Genomic DNA, 22570 nt, shown 5'->3' on the forward strand with positions numbered 1-22570 from the left:
CTGTCTTTACCATCCTCCCCTTTCACCCCCTGTCTGTTCTCTGTCTTTACCATCATCCACCTTCACCCCCTGTCACTCTGTCTTTACCATCCTCCCCCCTCACCCCCTGTCTGTTCTCTGTCTTTACCATCCTCCCCCCTCACCCCCTGTCTGTTCTCTGTCTTTACCATCCTCCCCCCTCACCCCCTGTCTGTTCTCTGTCTTTACCCCCCCCCCCCCTCACCCCCTGTCTGTTCTCTGTCTTTACCATCCTCCCCTCTCACCCCCTGTCTGTTCTCTGTCTTTACCATCCTCCCCCCTCACCCCCTGTCTGTTCTCTGTCTTTACCATCCTCCCCCCTCACCCCCTGTTACTCTGTTCTCTGTCTTTACCATCCTCCCCCCCTCACCCCCTGTCTGTTCTCTGTCTTTACCATCCTCCCCCCTCACCCCCTGTCTGTTCTCTGTCTTTACCATCCTCCCCCCCTCACCCCCAGTGCGTTCTCTGTCCTTACCATCCTCCCCCCTCACCCCCTGTCTGTTCTCTGTCTTTACCATCCTCCCCCCCTCACCCCCTGTTACTCTGTTCTCTGTCTTTACCATCCTCCCCCCCTCACCCCCTGTCTGTTCTCTGTCTTTACCATCCTCCCCCCTCACCCCCTGTCTGTTCTCTGTCTTTACCATCCTCCCCCCCTCACCCCCAGTGCGTTCTCTGTCCTTACCATCCTCCCCCCTCACCCCCTGTCTGTTCTCTGTCTTTACCATCCTCCCCCCTCACCCCCTGTCTGTTCTCTGTCTTTACCAACCTCCCCCCTCACCCCCTGTTTGTTCTCTGTCTTTACCATCCTCCCCCCTCACCCCCTGTCTGTTCTCTGTCTTTACCATCCTCCCCCCTCACCCCCTGTCTGTTCTCTGTCTTTACCATCCTCCCCCCCTTACCCCCTGTCTGTTCTCTGTCTTTACCATCCTCCCCCCTCATCCCCTGTCTGTTCTCTGTCTTTACCATCCTCCCCCCTCACCCCCTGTCTGTTCTCTGTCTTTACCATCCTCCCCCCCCCTCACCCCCTGTCTGTTCTCTGTCTTTACCTTCCTCCCCCCTCACCCCCTGTCTGTTCTCTGTCTTTACCATCCTCCCCCCTCACCCCCTGTCTGTTCTCTGTCTTTACCATCCTCCCCCCCCTTACCCCCTGTCTGTTCTCTGTCTTTACCATCCTCCCCCCTCATCCCCTGTTTGTTCTGTCTTTACCATCCTCCCCCCTCATCCACTGTTTGTTCTGTCTTTACCATCCTCCCCCCTCACCCCCTGTCTGTTCTCTGTCTTTACCATCCTCCCCCCTCACCCCCTGTCTGTTCTCTGTCTTTACCATCCTCCCCCCTCACCCCCTGTCTGTTCTCTGTCTTTACCATCCTCCCCCCTCACCCCCTGTCTGTTCTCTGTCTTTACCATCCTCCCCCCTCACCCCCTGTCTGTTCTCTGTCTTTACCATCCTCCCCCCTCACCCCCTGTCTGTTCTCTGTCTTTACCATCCTCCCCCGTCACCCCCTGTTTGTTCTGTCTTTACCATCCTCCCCCCTCATCCCCTGTTTGTTCTATGTCTTTACCATCCTCCCCCCTCATCCCCTGTTTGTTCTGTCTTTACCATCCTCCCCCCTCACCCCCTGTTTGTTCTATGTCTTTACCATCCTCCCCCCTCATCCCCTGTTTGTTCTGTCTTTACCATCCTCCCCACTCACCCCCTGTTTGTTCTATGTCTTTACCATCCTCCCCCCTCATCCCCTGTTTGTTCTATGTCTTTACCATCCTCCCCCCCTCACCCCCTGTCTGTTGTCTGTCTTTACCATCATCCCCCCTCATCCCCTGTCTGTTCTCTGTCTTTACCATCCTCCCCCCCTCACCACCTGTCTGTTCTCTGTCTTTACCACCCCCCCCCTCACCACCTGTCTGTTGTCTGTCTTTACCATCCTCCCCCCTCATCCCCTGTCTGTTCTCTGTCTTTACCATCCCCCCCCCCTCACCACCTGTCTGTCTTTACCATCCTCCCCACTCACCCCCTGTTTGTTCTCTGTCTTTACCATCCTCCCCCCTCACCCCCAGTCTGTTCTCTGTCTTTACCATCCTCCCCCCCTCACCCCCTGTCACTCTGTTCTCTGTCTTTATCATCCTCCCCCCTCATCCGCTGTCTGTTCTATCTTTACCATCGTTAAACACTATTTCATTTATATATTATTGCTAATCAGGTTTCTTCAAAATAAATGATTTGCAGTAGTGCAAGCCAGTTTGGCCAGCGTCACGCTGTTTGAGAGGGTGCACGTGCATATGCAAGGGCAGGCGAGGCTTTTCAGTGCCACGCGCTAACATAACGTCCGACATGAGATTCCAATATATGACGGGCGCAATAGCCGAGTGGTTGGAGCAATGAACTTTCAATCTCAGGGTCCCAGGTTCGAATCTCTGTAACGGCGCCTGGTGGGTGCAGGGTGGAGATTTTTACGATCTCCCATGTCAACATATGTGCAGACCTGCCAGTGCCTGAACCCCCTTCGAGTGTGTACACAAGCAGAAGATTAAATACGCACGTTAAAGATCATGTAATCCATGTCAGGGTTCGGTGGGTTATGGAAACAAGAACATACCCAGCATGCACCCCCCAAAAAACGGAGTATATCTGCCTACATGGCGGGGTAAAAACGGCCATACACGTAAAAGCCCACTCGTGTACATACGAGTGAACATGGGAGTTGCAGTCCACGAACGAAGGAGATCCCCATATGGCCGTGTGAGAGACAGGAACCGATGGAGAGAGCTGGTCTGGAAAATATCTGCGGTACCCCCAACGACACTCCGTTGGATTATGGGATAGGTTGTAACAGGTAATGCCTGTCCCTGTCTGATGATAGGTAACAGGTTGTAACAAGTAATGCCCGTTCCAGTCTGATGATAGGAAGCATGTTGTAACAGGTAATGACCGTCCCTGTCTGTTGATAGGTAACAGGTTGTAACAGGTAATGACCGTTCCAATCTGATGATAGGTAGCATGTTGTAACAGGCAATGCCCGTTCCAGTCTGATGATAGGTAGTATGTTGTAACAGGTAATGACCGTTCCAGTCTGATGATAGGTAACAGGTTGTAACAGGTAATGACCGTCCCTGTCTGTTGATAGGTAACAGGTTGTAACAGGTAATGACCGTCCCTGTCTGTTGATAGGCAACAGGTTGTAACAGGTAATGCACGTCCATGTTGGATGATAGGCAACAGGTTGTAACAGGTTGTAACAGGTAATGACCGTCCCTGTCTGATGATAGGTCACAGGTTGTAACAGGCAATGCCCGTTCCAGTCTGATGATAGGTAGCATGTTGTAACAGGTAATGACCGCCCCTGTCTGTTGATAGGTAACAGGTTGTAACAGGTAATGCACGTCCATGTCTGATGATAGGTGACAGGTTGTAACAGGTAATGCCCGTCCCTGTCTGATGATAGGTAACAGGTTGTAACAGGTAATGACCGTCCCTGTCTGTTGATAGGCAACAGGTTGTAACAGGTAATGACCGTCTCTGTCTGTTGATAGGTAACAGGTTGTAACAGATAATGCACGTCCATGTTGGATGATAGGCAACAAGTTGTAACAGGTAATGCACGTCCATGTTGGATGATAGACCAATGACTATGTGCGGAACCTGGTCAGCAACCTTGTTGGGCCCCAAGAACCACTGCTGGCGACTGTCAAACGACGGAAGATGGCATGGTTTGGTCACGTCATACGACATAACACCCTCTCCAAAACCATCCTGCAAGCGACTGTAGAGGGAGGGCGCAGACGGGGACGGCAGAGAAAGAGCTGGTCCGACAACGTCAAGGAATGGACCATAATGACGATGCCAGATCTCCTCACGACAGCTGCCAACAGAACGGCGTGGCGAACTATGACACCTTCCTCATGTCCCCCCCACGACCCCAGCGGTCGAGGGAATGAGTGAGTGAGTGAGTCTGATGATAGGTAACAGGTTGTTACAGGTAATGCCCGTTCCAGTCTACCGAGCAGAGTTCTGGTTTTCCTTGTCTCCATGTTTTTTTCTTCCGTTTTTGTTTGGGGAGGGGTTGGGGGAGGTGGGGGGGGGGGGGAGTGGCCATGTTGGAAATGTTCGGCGTCTGAGACCGGAAGCTGACGGCGGAAGAGGCTCCAGGAGCGACGTGCTTTGTGCTTTGTGCTGGGTGAAGTGATGTGACCTTTTATTCTCATGTTCACGTCTTAACTTCCAGTTATGATGACATCCGTCACATATTCAGTATGTACATGTGTCAGGACATGACTTTATATACGATTTTCTTATTGTCCTGTTCATCGATATCTGTGTTGTATTGTGATATGTTCCAAATAAAATAATGTTTAAACCATGTGACCTTTTATTCTATGATTATTCTTTCTTTCTTTTTTTCTCTTTTTTTTCTTTTTTTTTTGGGGGGGGGGGGATGTGGGATGCTCACCCCCTGTAATGAAATGGCTAAAGTTCAGGCGTTGCCAAGTGGTGATTTGGACAGTTAGTTCAGTTACCCGATGAGACGTCACTGCGTTCGCACAACTCCGTATACCCTACACTGCTGATGTCTGACCAGCGGCGTTAATCCAACGCGCCCAGTCAGGCCTCGATGGCAACATGTACTGCAGATATGAAAATAGATGTGCAAATAAATAAATGATAAACATCAATTCCAAGAATAAATGATAAAACAAATAAATAAATATGCAAATAGATAATAAAGAACCAACACAAATAACAGTATTAATAAGATATGCGTATAATAACACACACACACACACACACACACACACACACACACACACACACACACACACACACACACACACACACACACACACACACACACACACACACACACACGCATGTTAAAGATCATATAATCTATGTCAGCGCTCGGTGGGTTATGGAAACAAGAACATGACCTAGCATGTACACCCCCGAAAACCGAGTATGGCTGCCTAAATGGCAGTGTAAATAAAGAAAACGGTCATACACGTAAAATTTTACGTGTCTGTCTGAGTGTGTAAGTGTGCGTACCTGAAATTTGTCAGTGTGGTGCAGGAACGCACCCGGGAACCTGAAGCTTACTTTCTTGAAACATTAGTGACTGAAGCAGAGCATGATTCAAGACAGGGACATGGGTTAACTCGTAGTGCTGTAATGTGAACATCTGCTGGTCCTTGTGGTACACCAAACTTAAGAGTGTTGCTAAATATAGGGCGCTTTTTATCACCGCTACCTAAAACCATAGTTCGATCCGCTATGCGCCAGTCAGGACATATCACTGCTGCCTGTCAGGATTCAATTTACGATACTGGAAGATGATATAAATTAGGGCATAACTCGGGAGTTTTGTTTGTTTGTTTGTTTGCTTTTAAGGCAAAGTATATGGAGCTATTATATGCTTGAATGCCAATTCATTAAACCTTCTTTTGACACCAAATGAAGTGGCAATTCGTTTTATACATGCACACCGTGCTTTGGAGTTAAAGATAGGGAAGCAATACACCCCGAGGGCGGGAGTTACAGCTTTGTGTTAAAATCATGCATTTTAATTGATTGCTGCAGTTACAGCTTGGTCTTTTGTGAACGACTATGACTCTCAAACTAGGAGGCAAAACTGCACTAGCTGTTAGTGCTGCAGCCTAGGGTAACCATCCCAACGCCGACTGTCCTAAAACCCTCTTGGCCAAGAAACTGGGGATGCAACTTGGGCAAGACACTTCCCACTGAAGTTAAATTCTATCCCACATATTCAGGACAGCATTTGCCTCCTCTGCTGTTCTGGTGGTCATAGTCGGACTCAACTGACCATCATACACAATCACAAAACACTTTTTGTTAGCCAACACAGCATAATGTGACAATTCAAAAATTATAAAACCTTATTTGACTTCTGCTATGCAGACAAACTTCAGTGCATTGAAAGTATGTTGTTGCTGTCTGTTCAATGGATGTATGAAGCATGACTACAGCACTGTGCAGAGGCACACTAGTGAGTGTGTAAAATGAGGGGAAGATCTAGCGAGGCTTGGACTAACAACAATTATGGAAGTCACTGATTTCCCACTTCGTTCTGGACATAATAACAAGGGGTGAAAGAATAATGGAAGGAGAACAAAGTGAAGCAGCCAGGATTGGTAGGGCAAAATCCATGGGCCTACCATCGCTCTGTTGTGTATCAAAATGATCGATGACATTGATCATTGATCAAAGCCTTGGACCTGTCAGAGAGTCTGTCTGACAAGTGTTAGTCCAGCTAACCAAAACCTCTCAGGCTCGACACAAGCAAGAAGACTTCTTAATTAGTGATTATATGACCACAAAAGATGGCAAAATCTGGAGCGAAATGCAACGCAGCCCACAACGTGATGAATTCAGTCAATGCACACACACACACACACACACACACACACACACACACACACACACACACACACACACACAATAAAAACATGGGTGAGACCAACGGTCCAACACAACCTTACTGGCTGTTTACCTGTCTGTATTTAAAAATATTTTTCCCATGGAAAAAATAAGTGATGATTCCATCCACCTGCAGTTTTTCGATCATCGTTCTTTGAGTACTATCAACAACTTATTGAAAAGCTAAACACTTTATGTCTCCCTAGGTGTTCCGAACGCTTGTCACAAAAGCAATCATTCTTGGGACATGTTCCCCTCTTTTTGCTTACAACTTTCGTGAAAGCAGAGTAGAAGGTATTCTGGAACAATGATTTTTCGAGAAGCAGAGAGCTGGTGCTGTTTTTTTCCATCCAACGCCTTTGTTAATAAGATGTTTAATTTGTATATTGTTCAGGTGTTGTGCACGTACAATCAGCCTTCATTGTATTCCAATGTACACGTGTTTTCATTCGTTTTCAGCACCAAGCTGTTCCCAGTTTGCTTGATGCTGTTTTCTTTTTCCTGCCCAGAATGCATCAGCTCCAATACATTTGTCAATTTGACAGATTTGTTTGAACGCAGATACACCATTATGATCTCCTCCATGATTTGGGGGTCCAGCTTGGGAATTTCACCCTTGAGGTTGCACAAGATTCTTTTCGACTTCTCATTGATTTTGTTTCGGTTCCGCCTTTCTTTCAGGCTGTTCAGTGTATACAGAAAGGGGTTCAACGCCGAGTTGAGGGGCAACACAAACACTGCGACCCATACACTGACCTCGCCGGGAATGGGGACGCCACATGAAGCCAGGATGCCCATCAGCCCGACAGGAAACCAGCAGCAGAAGTCAGTGAAGACAACCAGGAACAGCCGCCGAGCAATAGTGCTTTCTTCTTCCTGCTGTTTGGTCTTCACAGCTGCCTTTGCTTTCCGCACGGCCCAGTAAATGGCCAACTGTCCTATTCCAATGAACAAGAAGAGGAGACAGTTCATGATGATGAAAATCAGAAATGCATACATCTGTCCTGAGAAGTGATGGCGGGTGATTGGCAAAGGGAGACAAATGCTACTCTCCCCATAGAACTCAAACTGTCCGATGAAAGGTACAGATGCCAGAAGGATACCAAGACCCCATGCCACGCAGCACACTATCATGGTGTATTTGGCACTCATGTGAAGATGTGTTTTGAATGGAAAACAAAGCTTTAACAGACGATCAAACGTAATTAAGCTAATAAGAAATGCCGACACTTCACTTGATACAAAACCCACGAAACCTGCAAGAATGCACACAGTACTGTGTCTCCATGCCTTTTCATGGGCAACATAATGATTTCGGTAATACGTGTCTGCGGCGCCTATCACCATCATATAAATACCCATCAGAAGATCAGAAATGCACAGATGGCTCACCAGTACACGAAAAGATGTTAGTGCATTTCGTTTCCTGGTGACTGATTTATAAATAAGCACGCCAGAATTTCCCAGCGTTGTCAGCAAAGTAACTCCCCAGAGACAAACTCTGAAAAAGCCCAGCCTTAACAGATCATAGCAAGAAGAAAGTTCGTTTGTGGGGGCATGGCATTCCAGCATTTGGGGATGAAAATAAGAACAGCACAATCTGTAATCATCTGTTCGCAGAAGTTTCAAAGAATTTACACCCCTGAATACATTCTCATTATAGTTCTCAATCTTGTTATTCCGAATGTCAAGACTGTGTAGACTGGACAGAACGCCAAAGGCATTGTCAATAATTTCGCTCATGTTCACATTTGTCATGACCAAACATTGGATATGAATTAAACCAGCCTGTTTAAGAAACGATGAGAATGCAGCATCCAGTTTGGTGACCACTGGGTTGCCAGAGATATTCAAATGTTTCAGACCAACCAAGTTTTTCATCTGCACATACGTTAATCCTGACAACGAATTGTAGCTCATGTCCAAAAGCTCCAGTTGTGGCATATCCACTAGAGATATATAATTCATCTGGCAGAATGAAACATTTAAAAACCGTAAAAATTCAAGCACAAACAGTTCCTCCAAAGCTGGACGTTTTACGCCACTCAGATCCAGATACCGCAGATACCAAAAGTCAGGCACTGGCCACGGCGGGGCGCGGCATGAGCAGGCGAAGCCTTCACATGTGCAGTTGGAAGGATGCAACAGACTGCAGTACCTCTCATCATCCTTGTTAGGGCAGTGGGCTATACCGTCACACACAAAGTCAGGATGTACGCAGTTACCAGAGTACTGGCACCTGTAAAACCCAGGACAGGTGACATTTTCGTGTGGGGTACTCTCATCCTCACCCTGAAGGCAGTCAAGCTCCCCGTTGTTTAGCAAAAAAGAGGGAATATACAGCCCGTTACTACAGCGAAAATATCCTTCTAGGTTGACAGCTGACTTACTGACGAGATTTACACTTGACATGCCATAGCCGTCCAGATGCACAACAATGACACCACCCAAAACTGGCACATCCATTTTTTTATTGACTGATATAACGTAAGTGCAGCTTTCGAAGTAAGGAACATAGGACCTGGGAACACAGCCTACACTGTCACACTTGCTTTCCTGACAAAGGATGCAGTCCTGTTCATCAGTATCATCAAAACAATCTGGGGTACCATCACAGCGATTTTTCCTTGCTATTACTTGGCGGTTCTTACAAATGTAGAAGTTATCATGTTTGTTCAGAATGCGTGGAAACAGACATCCTTTTTCATCACTACCATCTGCACAGTCCTCCAGTCCATCACAGACCAGGGCGTAGTGTACTGGTGGTCCATACTGACAGTGGAACAGAGGGAAGTGGTTGGGGGACCACTGTGTGGACAGAACATTGTCCTTCCACTGACACTGGTGAAAGACGTGCACAAGAGATTCATCATCGCACTGTTTGGTTAGGAATCTGTCCACACTGCGTGTGGCTGTTGTCAGACGTACACCCATAATCTGTTTGGTGTCTGTTTCTGTTACCATGGGATTTGGTTTCATGCACAGGTAGCCAGATGGACGAAAATCTGGCAAGGAACATCTCAAAGGCAAAAAGCGAACATGTGGGAAAATAGTCATTGCTGCACAGTGAAACATCGTTCCTGCCTCTTGGATGTTTCTCGCTTCATAAGCTATAGCACTCCCACCAGTTCCCCACTGCCACATATAGCGATACAGATGCTGGTGCTTCTTAGACACCGGTTTTATTTTGTGGAGATTTATTGGAACTGAGTCGGCCCCACTCTGGTAGATCATGTTCGCTGCAAGGTTTATCCCCTTTGTATCAGACAGGACAGCAAGTGTTGCCCCATAATTGTCACGACACACTTTGTCTGCCATAAATGGATCTGTGATTTTTACTGTTCCTTGTACATACGGTTTCCAGTAAACAACCTCCAGTTTAAGACAGTGTTCACGGTACGGGACCCAGTCCCCACACCCCTGCTGCCTGTAGTCACAGTCTTTTTCATCTTCATCGTCAACGCAGTGCTTCACACCATCACAGGCAATGGCCTCAGGCGCTGGAACACTTGTTGAACAGTTGAACATCATGATGCTGCTTCCAGTCACGCCCTTTACGCTGACTTCCCGGGGCAAACTGCTCACAGGGTAGATGGCGAAGCTGACATTGAATGATGACCAACGGCTGGTTTTTGCTCGTGGGGCTTCAATCTGTAAAGCGAATCCACCCTTGATAACTTTTATACGAGAGGAGTAGTCGTTCTGTCCCCACACGTGAACTTCCGTCACATTGGTGTGAACGTTGCCAGGGTTCAAGCTGCTGAGTCGTAAGTAATTGTAATGTATGATGTCTTTTTGCTTCACGTGCAGCACAGTGCCGTGATTGGGAGGCACCAGCACAATCCACGTCCTGACGTCTTTACACTGGAGGAGTCTGTCTCCTTTCCACCTGATATAACCTCTCTGTCGTGTTAAGTTTGTTAGGACACGCAGACAGGGAGTGGCTGAGGAGGTAGAGTTAGCCAGTGGTCGTCCAGACAGGGAGGACACAATGTGTGACAAATCAGGGAGTGGGGCTGAGCTGGCACCAACCTGCAGTGCTGTGCTGCTGGCAGGGAGAGGAGGGGCAGACAACAGACACACCAGTGTCACTACAGCACAGATAGCTGACGGTAAAATCCTGTTCCACGTGTCACTACCTCCACCTGGAAACAGATGTTTGTTAATACCAGTTGTATTGCTGTTCATCAGACACTTATTACTGATGTAGGTTGACAGACACCATGTTGAAACGGACCATGTTGTAGTGAGAAGGTTTATGGTTTTGTTTGTTTGTTTATTTGTTTGTTTGTTTGTTTTCCGAAACGATTCCCCCATGCAAAACTCGAACAACAGCACGTCCTAGTACAACTGCACAAAAAAGTTGGTACGTTTGTAAACATCATTATGAAACGTTCAGATCATGTCAAAGGTACACAGTTGATTGCAAGAAAGTGATCTTATGGTCTTGTTGTTTTGTTATTATTGTCGTTTTGTTGTTTTCGTTGGTTGGTTCGTTGGTTGCTTTCGTGGTACTTAATTCAAAACCCAATCTTTCATTTTTCAATGAAATTGGAATTCGTTTCACTCCTTTGGAAGAAAACGCATGTTGTTTTGTTTGTTTTTTGTTGTTGTTTTGTTGTCAGGTCAGGGACATAGCTCTTGCTACTGGTACCATGTAACCCAGTGCTACCTGCCGCACGCGAAGTCTCCCAAAGACGGACCAGGCAGAGGAGGAGACCTTTCCCAACGGCTGTGAATGTGGAAGAGGATTATCAAAGGGCAGGGAGAGCTCTTATCCTTGGCTGGAAGTCCTCCTAGGAGATGGAACTCTGAAGAAAAAACCTGCACCTGCCGAGGCCGTCCACACGTGACAGTATCTGCACCTGTCGGACTGTGAGCGTCGGTAGGCGAGAGAGTGGGGAAGGGACTGCACAACTCCTCTTCACTAAAAAAAAGTCACCTGTGCTGGTCAGGCAACCAGGCTAATGTCGGAACGACGAGCTAGCCCTTTAACACCCTGTGGTGATGGAGAAGTGGTAACGGGGACAGGCAGAGGATGCTGCTGGAATTCCTAGTCACAACTCGCACGCAAGCGGCTGTGGGGTGATGGTCGTCCACAGTAGTCTGGGGCAGATGCAGTGCCCGTATCCTCCCACAGTGTCAGAGCAGCCCTTTTTAAGGACAACAGCACATGGGGAAGGGGAGGTAAAAGGATCCATAAACAAAGCCTGCCTCACCTAGTACCTAGTATGAAACCACACCTACTTGGACATCCAACAATAGCGGTCGAAAACAACAGAAGACAAGAACCAGGAGTCATGCCCTGACTCTGGTTGCCTGGAATGTTCGCACCTTTTTAGACAGAGACGACAGACTAGAAAGGCGCACAGAGCTCATTGCTAGAATGCTTGATCGCTACCAGGTGGACATAGCAGCCCTGAGCAAAACCAGGTTTGCTGGTGAAACCCAGGAGGAAGTTGGAGGGGGCTACACCTTCTACTGCATTGGGAAGCCAGATGGCACCCCAAGAACCTCAGGCGTGGGCTTTGCCATACGAACCAAACTTGCATGACAGCTTGACAGCCTTCCACGTGGGATAAACGATAGGCTGATGACCCTGCATCTGAAGCTGTCCAAGGATTGCTTCTCCACAGTCATCAGCTGCTATGCCCTGACAATGACCAACCCTGATGACATCAAAGAAGCTTTCTACGAGGAGCTCATCTGCACCATTTTAGCGGCAGACAGAAAGGACAGGTTGTTCATCCTTGGGGATTTCAATGCCCACGTAGGCGTGGATTTCTCCTCGTGGCCAAAAGTCCTAGGACAGTACGACACTGGCAAATGCAACTCCAACGGACTGCTTTTGCTCTTGCTCTGTGCGCAGCATGGATTGACCATCACCAATACCCTCTTCCAACAAGTGGACAAGTACAAGAACACATGGATGCACCCCCACTCTAAGCAATAGCACATGCTGGACTATGTAATTGTCCAACAGAGGGACAGAGGTGATGTTTCCATTACACGCTGCATGAGAGGAGCAGTCTGTTGGCTGGACCATCGCCTGGTACGCAGCAAAATGAACATCAGACTTACACGCAAGCTCCAACCAGCCAGGCAGAAACCCCCTTGGAAGCTGAACATCCACCACCTCCCTATCACAAAGGACGTGCTGCAGCAGCAACTTCAAGCAGCTCTCCAAGAAATTCCTGCATCGACTGATGTAGAAGAGGTATGGAGCACCTTTAGAGATGCTGTGTACACAGCAGCAGCTGACACACTCGGATTTGTACAGAGGAGCCACAGAGACTGGTTTGACGAGAACGTCTCTGGAATCTCCAAGTTCCTGGACACACTCCATGTACGGCATCAGGATCATATTTCCGATAAAGACTACAAGAGGAAGAAGGACCAGTTCTTGCAAACCAGGCAACTCGTACAGAAGAGGCTGTGTGAGATGAAGAACACCTGGTGGGAGCGAAAGTCCGAAGCGCTTCAGTCCGCTACTGATGCTCACGACATGAAGACCTGTCATGATGGTCTCCGAGCTGTGTGTGGGCCGAGAGTCACAGGATCATCCCCTGTCCGAGCCTTGGACCAGGCCACCCTCCTGACAGACAAGAAAGACATCCTTGCCCGCTGGGCACAGCACTTCAACACCCTTCTCAACAGGGACGTCCATATCTGACGAGGTAATTGCAGCCCTCCCACAGCTACCAGTCAATGACTCGCTAGCTGCCCCTCCCACCAAGGCCGAGAAACGGAAGGCCCTGAAGCTGACAAAGTCAGGAAAAGCACAAGCCGCCGTGGCGAAGTGGTTAGCGTCGAGGACTGATGGCTGGGAGGACGCGGGTTCGAATCCCAACGGAGGTGGGTTTTTCGGCCCGTGGTCGGCTCTTACCCAGACATGAGTGTGCTGTGGGCTTAAATGGGAAGACTGGGACCACACAGTCGAGTGTCATCCACGTCAAGGATGCGTCTTTGGGTGTGTTGCTCTAATTACCTGACCAACACTGCAAGTCTCTGTATCTCTCGGACCTGGTTTTCGCCGGGATATCATTATGACAGGAAGCGTAGAGTAAAGCCTTGTCACGCAGTCCCAAACCAAAATGGACCTCCATAGCAACATCGTCATCATCAATCAAATCAAAAACACTTTATTAATCCACATGGAAATTAAGTTGTGCAATCACAGGCTCATTGTAAACACTGGCATAAAATCATGCGCAACATAAGAAGAGATTAAAACTAGTCAAATACAAATTCCCAATAGCTGACGATATACTAACCACCCCCCACCCCCACCCCCCACCCCCACCCCCACACATACACCTACTCATGTTAAGACAATAGGGTATTGCACAACAATATTAACAAATGAAAACATCCAACAAAAAAAGGGTATAAGATTACTAAAAATGACACACGCACACGCACGCACACACACCCACACATCCTCCTCTTCCATCGCCATCAATATAAAAAAAATAGTCTCAAAGTATGTGGCCTTTCATGCCCTGCTCTCATGGTGACCTCAGTTTTGATACCCCTCCACTTCCGTGCTTGGGGTGAGTCCAGTCAATGTCGTCAGTGTCGGCAGATTCATGGGGGGCTGTTGTTTGAGGGATGTAGTGGCAGTCTCCACTCTGGGAGGGACGCTCACTCAGTCTGGCTCCGAGACAAGCCATAATTGTCGTTAGTAGGGGGCTTATTAGGTGGTGTCCTAAGTACGTTAAAACAGAACAGGCACCACTGAACACCACCAAAGTGACTCAGCAGCAGTGCAGGGTCTCCTCTGGTGTGTGGCCTTCTGGCGACCTAACATCGATGGTTCCCTGTGGACTGCCGACGCTGGAACTGCGACGGACGAACCAGGGTGTGGCCGTGTATGGAGGAATCTAATTGAGCGGCGTGGGAATAATGCCACTGAAACGGATCAGCGGGGGCAGCAAAAAAAAAAAAAAAAAAAAAAAAAAAAGTCAGGAAAAACACCAGGAGTGGATGGAATCCAGGCTGACATCTACAAGTATGGAGGCAAGGTGCTGACAGACAAGCTGACCGCCCTGTTCCAGTCTATCTGGAAGAGAGGGGAGGTCCCCCAGGATGCTTTCAAGGATGCTTCAATTGTCCACATTTACAAACGGAAGGGAGACAAAACATCCTGTGATAACCACGTAGAATATATCTCCTCTGCATCAATGGTAAGATCTTCACCCGCATCATACAGACTGGTTGACCGTGTCTCCAACACAGTCATCCCTGAAGCACAGTGCGGCTTCTGCTAAGGCAGGGGAACATGTGACATGATGTTTGCTGTATGCCAGATGCAAGAGAAGTGCTGTGAGCAGAACAAGAAGCTCCGCATGGTCTTTGTAGACCTGACTAAGGCCTTCGACATGGTGAACCGCCACGGTCTGTGGAAGATCATCCTAAAGTTCGGCTGCCCAGAGAGCCTAATCCAGCTGATTGCGTCATTCCACGATGGCATGCAGGCGAGAGTACAGGAAAATACTGACATGTCGGATCCGTTCCCTGTAGTAAATGGTGTGAAGCAGGATCCCGAAGATGCTATTGTATGACCAGCTGAAGGAAGGCCACCGCGAGCTTGGAAGACCGTGCAAGCGCTTCAAGCACACCTTAAAGACAAACAAAGCCTTTGACATAGACATCGCTTCCTGGGAAACTGATGCCCTTGACCGCTCTTGCTGGAGGATGCTGTGCTGTAGTGGCATAAAGACGTTTGAAAACAAGAGAACGCTGGCCATTTAAGGAGAAGCGTGAGCGAAGGAAGCAGGCTCAACTTCTGGAGACGTTTTCCCTTGCAACACCTGTGGGAAGTGCTGTGCATCCAGAATCGGCCTCTTCTCCCATATGACGACACACACCGACAGATAAGCCTGCCGGACTACTCATCCGTCTGTCCGACGGGAGACTCAATTTGTTGTTGTTTTTATTTTTTGTCTTTTTTCCTCTCTTTTTGAGAGAGAGAGAGAGAGAGAGAGAGAGAGAGAGAGAGAGAGAGAGAGAGAGAGAGAGAGAGAGAGAGTCTTTACTTGCTTCTTCACCCTAGAGCCGCTTATTTAGATTCCCCCAAACACGGCCACACCCGGGTACGTCCGTCACAGTTACAGCATCGGCAGTCCACATGGAACCATTGATGTTAGGTCGCCAGGAGGTCACACACCAGAGGAGACCCTGCACTGCTGCTGAGTCACTTCGGTGATATTCAGTGGTGTCTGTTCTGATTTTACATACTTAGGACACCACCTACTAAGCCCACTACTAATGACAATAATGGCTTTGTCGCGGAGCCAGACTGAGTGAGCGTCCCTACCTGAGTGGAGACCGCCACCACGTTCCCCAAACAACAGCCCCCATGAATCTGCCAACACAGAAGACCATGACAGGACTCACCCCAAGCTCTCACCATGAGAGCAGGGCATGAAAGGCCACATACTTTGAGATTGTTTTGTTTATATTGATGATGATGAAGGAGGAGGAGGATGACGATGACGATGTTGATATGTAGGTCCATTTTGGTTTGGGACTGCGTGACAAGGCTTTACTCTATGCTTCCTGTCATAATGATATCCCGGTGTTAACCAGGCCCGATAGATACGGACACTTGCAGTGTTGGTCAGGTAATTTGAGCAACACACCCAAAGACGCATCCGTGAAGTGGATGACACTCGACTGTGTGGTCCAAATTTCCCCATTTAAGCCCATAGCACACTCGATTCTGGGTAGGAGCCGACCACCAGCCGAAAAATCCACCTCCGCTGGAATTGGAACCCGCGTCCTCCCAGCCGTCAGTTCGCGACGCTAACCACTTCGCCACGGCGGCTGGTCCCCTGAGAATGTTTAGCATGGCTTTCCCCGTTCCCTTCAATGGACCTGTTTTCTTGACAAGCAGCATCACTTGGCTTCTTTTGCCTGTTGTTGCTGAAGGAGTATGCCACTGAGTCAGTAAGGCCAAAAGCTAATTATGCAATAACAATGGATTTTCTTTGCCCCCTCACAACACGCTATGTCTGTGGAAAATTCAGTGGTAATCAACAAGTGATTATATTCTGTAAGAAGTGATTCAGGAATGCCGTGGTTGGCAAACAATTTTCTTGTTATGATGATGGATGTAATGTAAGGAAGCTAATCCGTTTCCAGATAAACAGAGTGATGGACAACCACAACAAAGCACTGTAGACATTTTTGTTGTCACAAGTCTACCACTAGTTGTTGAGTTGCGCCATCTAGAAATGGACAAAGAAGCAATGAACCTTTCTTGTGTGTGTGTGTGTGTGTGTGTGTGTGTGTGTGTGTGTGTGTGTGTGTGTGTGTGTGTGTGTGTGCTGGCTGGCTGGCTTTCTTCACAAAACTCGCACCTCTGAACAGCTTTGGTAATGATGCTCCACAGTCTTGGTCACTGTACAGAAGACACTACTATCTCGCGGCAGCTAGAACGCCGCCATTGCTATCATCGATCCTGCTGGGTACTTCTTCACTGAAGCAATACAAGCCAGCCCCCCAGTGACTCTGCTGATAGCTCCTTGCATCCTGCAGAGTCATTCAACCTTATGTGACCTTTCTTTCAATTATGCCTCCCTAATTGTTCATATCTAACAATGATGATAAAATAATAATAGCAACGATAATAACAATGCTACTAATAATGATGATGATGGTGATGGTGATTTTGATGAAGATGTTGATGATGATTATGATAGTAATAATAACATTTGTGATAATGATGACAATAATGATGATGATGATGATGATAATGGCGACGACGACGAAGACAACAAGAACAAGAACAAGAACAATAACAACAAGAACAGGAACAAGAATAACAAGAACAACAACAACAACAACAACAACAATAATAATAATAATAATAATAATAATAATAATAATAATAATAATAATAATAATAAAGTCCTCTTCACGAGGCATGTAGCATGAAAAGGAACTGGACCATGAACAATCTCAGATACAAACTCTAGAAATCCTATGATAAATCGGAAAAAAAGCAACACACAACACACGCACATGCCCCTAGCTCCCACTCCCTTTACCCTCTCTACCCAAAAGCCACTTTCCAGTTGGAGTCTTTGAAATGATAAATACTCCCTTTTTAAGAATATTTGCAACGTCATTTTAAAATCGCCATCTTGTACAGCATAAGACTAATGATAGCACACACACACACACACACACACACACACACACACACACACACACACACACACACACACACACACACACCACAACATACACACACACACGCACGCACACACACACACACACACACACACACACACACACACACACGAACACCTCCAAGAAGACATAAAAAAACATACCATCCCTCTACATCCCTTTTCAACTCTTCCCTTGCCCCAGGTATTACGTGTGTACCCTCAGAGAGAAATGACGGTACAGAGCCAATCATCGTAAGTCACCACATACGTATATACTTCTTGGATAACTCCTGACTATACACAGAGTGATGTTGTGCATGTCAGAGAAATACTCCTTGAAAGACTCCTGACTGCACGCATAGCACCTTTGTGTATGTCACAGAAATTCTTCTCGGAATACTTCCGTGCATGTCACAGATACAGTCCTGGTAGAATTGACTGCACAGAGAAGAGTTTGTGCATGTCCTAGGTATACTCCTGGTAGAACTCTTGACTGCACAGAGATTAGATTTTGTGTATGCCGTAAATATACCCATAACGACCTATTAACTGACGCCACCTTTTAGGCTTAAAGTTCTACATATCACAGATTGACATATGTCTACAGCTGGGCCAACAGCAAAGTGAGAGCTGTATGATACAATGGTTTCTTCACTGCAAAGGGAAGTCATTTACAGCTTAGTCTTTTGTGAAGGACTATGACTCTGAAATTAGGAGGCAAGATTGCACTGGTTCATAGCGCAGCAGCCTTGTGGGCTAGTTGGCCTTTGGGAACCATCTGATCGCTGTCATAAAACCCTCTTGGCTGAGTGAGTGGGCATGTATCTCGGGCAAGACAAACTCCACTGTAATCGAATTCTAGCCCAGATAGTCAGGACTGCACATGCCTCCTCTGCTGTTCCGGTGGTCAAAGTCGGACACGACTTACTATCGAACAGATATACTTCTGGAAGAAGTGTTGACCGCACACAGATTACATTTGTACATGCAGAGTACATTTATGCATGCCATAGATATATTACTCTCAGAACACGGGAAGTATTTCCATCGCATGCACAGAATGACTCCCTGATTCCCTCCGGTTCACCCCCTTCTCCCATTTTGCCACCACCATAGTTGTTCACAATACATCAATGAATGTGACTGTGTTTATGCACGCGCATGTATATGTGCATATGCGCGCGTGCATGTGCTTTCTCGTGTGTGTGTGTGTGTGTGTGCGTGCGTGCGTGCGTGCGTGTGTGTGTGTGTGTGTGTGTGTGTGTGTGTGTGTGTGTGTGTGTGTGTGTGTGTGTGTGTGTGTGTGTGTGTGTGTGTGTGTGTGTGCTTGTGCGTCTGTATGCTTATTAATGCAGTGCCATAGGAGTGATACTGAAGGGAAAGGGAAGCACGTCTGACTTGGAGACAGAATAACTCCCCTCTACTGCAGCACTACTCCACTAGGAGTGGATCTATGTGAAGAAAATTGCCACATAACTACTTCCTGGGAGTTATTCTGTGCTTGTCACATACCTGCTCTCCGTCACTTAAGGAGTACTTCTGCAACCACTCAGATGTTCTCTGAGGAGTAGTTTGGAGCTGGTCTCAGAAGCACTCCCGGGTTTTGTGATATTATAGCAGAACTGTCATGACTCGAAATAACTCCCATGTAAAATCCAAGTAAAAAGCAAAATCCATCTGTTGTAACTATATCAACATTTATCACGAGTAGAGTATGCTGTTTTTACTTGCACGGTGAAGAACTGTTATGTCACAAAGGTGTTCCATGTAGGACATATATAGAGGGAGTTATTCTGTTCCACTGCACCCCTTTCTACAACCCCCACCCATGCTCTTTTTTCATCATTGTTATTTGGTCGATCAGGGGCCAGATTCAAGAGGACATCATGCCTGTGGGTAAATGTCTACCTGCGGGTAATATTACCTGTCAGATAGAACCCAGACTGTCGTAACCAACAAACACTGTTCTCAACCTTCTATTCTAGAATTCGGAGTCCTCCAGGGATCAGTTTTGGGACCCGTGCTCTTCATTTTGTACACAAAGCCACCTGGCACCATCACAGGTCAGCACAACGTCCAAAGCCAATCTTTTGCTGATGACACACACTTATATGACTCATGCACACCTGACCAGATCTATGATACCATCAACAATATTCAAGAATGCATCACTGACATCAAACGTTGGATGACAGCGAACTCAAACAAAATGATGACAAGGCTGAAGTCCTCCTGATTCACTCACAGAACAAACCATTACCTGACTCTGTCCCTTCCTCAATCTCCATTGGGAACACTAACATCCGGTTCTCATCTACTACAAGAAACTTGGGGGTAACTTTTTCTGACACACTGTCCATGGAAAAAAAACCATGTATCCAACATCTGTCACTCTGCTCACTATGAACTCAGGAAAATCAGTAGCAATCGCCATCTTCTCACTTCCGATGCAAACAAAACTCTCGTCTGTTCTCTCGTTCTGTCTAAATTTGATTACTGTAGCTCCTTTACTCTCCGCCATTCCTCAGTACCTTCTAGACAAACTTAAAAAGGTTCAAAATTCAGCAGCACGACTGATCTTCAAATGTTAGAAAGCATGAATACGCACAGCTACTCCTTCAACAACTTCACTGGCCCCCAATCTCTGCAAGAATACAACACAAAACCTCCACCCTTTGCTTCAACACTCTCACTGATCCCTACTTTCCTGTCTATCTTTCTGATCTCCTTCATGTCTATACCCCTGCCAGACAAATCCTCTCTTCTTTAGACAACAGAACCTTTACTGTTTCTCGAACCAAAACAAAGACTTGTGGCAACCTATCTTTTTCTCACTTTGCGAGAACTGTTTGGAACCAGCTCCCACTCACAACTTGTCACTCTGAAACATCCTCACAGTTCAAAAATGCCCTCATGACACAACTGTTCAGACAGTCATAGAATGTCGTATAAATAGAGGCGTGTGTGCGTGTGTGTGTGTGTGTGTGTGTGTGTGTGTGTGTGTGTGTGTGTGTGTGTGTGTGTGTGTGTGTGTGAGTGTGTGTGAAAACACACACACTCACACACACACACACACACACACACACACACACACACACAAAACACACACACACTCACACACACACACACACACACACACACACACACACACACACACACACACACACACACACACACACACACACACACACACACACACACACACACACACACACACACACAGAGTCCATACAATATACCACTGGATAAATGAAAACAAGGATGAATGTACAAGTAAATGATTTATGGCCATGGATGGTCTTTGTTATTGTTTTCCCCTTCCCCTTTCTTGTATACAGTTGTGGCCGTGTATGACGGTTCGTTGTATTTGTTTATTTTTCGCAGTAATTCCCCCTTGTCAAGACGGTTGTAAATGCATTTGACAATAAACCATCATGCCAAGTCATGTCAGGAATATATTTGAAAAAAACATAAATCACATGAGTAACAAAAGATGCAGACACAATATAAATCAATGAAACTTTTAGCACGCAGTTCTGTGACACCTTTTTCAACAATAAATCAGACAACTCAAGCCTTCAAACCTTGATACTATAGATGTTCTGACGGAACATTGCAAATCCAGATGTAGCAGTGCACTGCTTGTTACCAACTAATGAGTAGTTTCAACCGCAGCAACTGACCGAGGCAGACAGCAGCAGTGTACAACCACTGACCCGTGTTGCTGTTCCTCACAGATATTTTATCAATTGTATATTTGTAATTGTATGTGAACTCATGTTGTTTAACTTACAGCCACGCCATTAGTGTTTTGATTGAAACAGGTATGATGTTTTTATCATGTAAAGCAGATTTTCATTATCGACACACGACCGATACCAAGCCACTCGTTCAAATTAACCCAGCCAATATTGTGTGTGTGTGTGTGTGTGTGTGTGTGTGTGTGTGTGTGTGTGTGTGTGTGTGTGTGTGTGTTAATCCCTATTTCAGTCACTATTTCAAGGGAAATGGAAAGCCTCAGGCATGTACCTTGCATGGTTGCAGCTGTCACACAACACTCTTGAAACCAAAACTGTTACAGCTTGCCAGCATATTTATGGACCTATCCAAGTGGATTTCATCTACAAAATTTTGCCAGACGACAGCACTTTCGTTTCAGTGCTCCAAGTTCGTGCTGTACATGGGACCTCGGTTTATTGTCTCATCCGAATGACTAGACACTCCGTTCGATTTTCCTGTCAAACGTTTGAGAAAGGGCGAAAGCGAGATTCGAACAGGACCCTCACGGACTCTGTATTGGCAGACAAGCCGCTTTCATCCTCCACTGTGTATTGGAACTAAAACTATTCGTTCAATTTATCTTCTAAAAAGGCTCTATCACGCGCATCAGACACACCCCGCAGTCTATGCACTTCACTCCTCAGCTACAGGCTAGGGGTCACATACAGACGCTTGACCCGGTAGAGGGTCAATATTTCAGGGAGCGGGTTATAATAATAATAATAATAATAATAATAATAATGGTATTTATATAGCACTGAATCTTGTGCAGAGACAAATCAAAGCGCTTTCGCACCAGTCATTCACACGCATGCATAACTCTAAAACTGCAGAAACTAAAGACAATGAAGGGCAGGCAAAGGAGGCTCTTTTGGGAAGAGGTGGGTTTTAAGGCCAGACTTGAAAGAGCTGAGTGTGGAGACTTGACGAAGCGAAAGAGGAAGTTCATTCCAATCGCATGGTCCAGAGACAACGAAAGAACGGCGGCCAACAGTCGAGTGTTTGAATCTGGGTATCTGGGTTGTGGCAACTAAGGCCAGAGCACACCCAGCGTGTGTTGGTTGTGGGGTTCCAACAGGCAGGATGGCCAAGGTCGTCACTACCTTCTCTCCGTGGGTTTCGAACTCGGCTCAGCCTATGGCTGCCGAAGGTAGCGCCGTTTCCT

The sequence above is a fragment of the Babylonia areolata genome, chromosome 14 (assembly GCF_041734735.1).
Source record: "Babylonia areolata isolate BAREFJ2019XMU chromosome 14, ASM4173473v1, whole genome shotgun sequence".
Taxonomy (NCBI): Eukaryota; Metazoa; Mollusca; class Gastropoda; order Neogastropoda; family Buccinidae; genus Babylonia; species Babylonia areolata.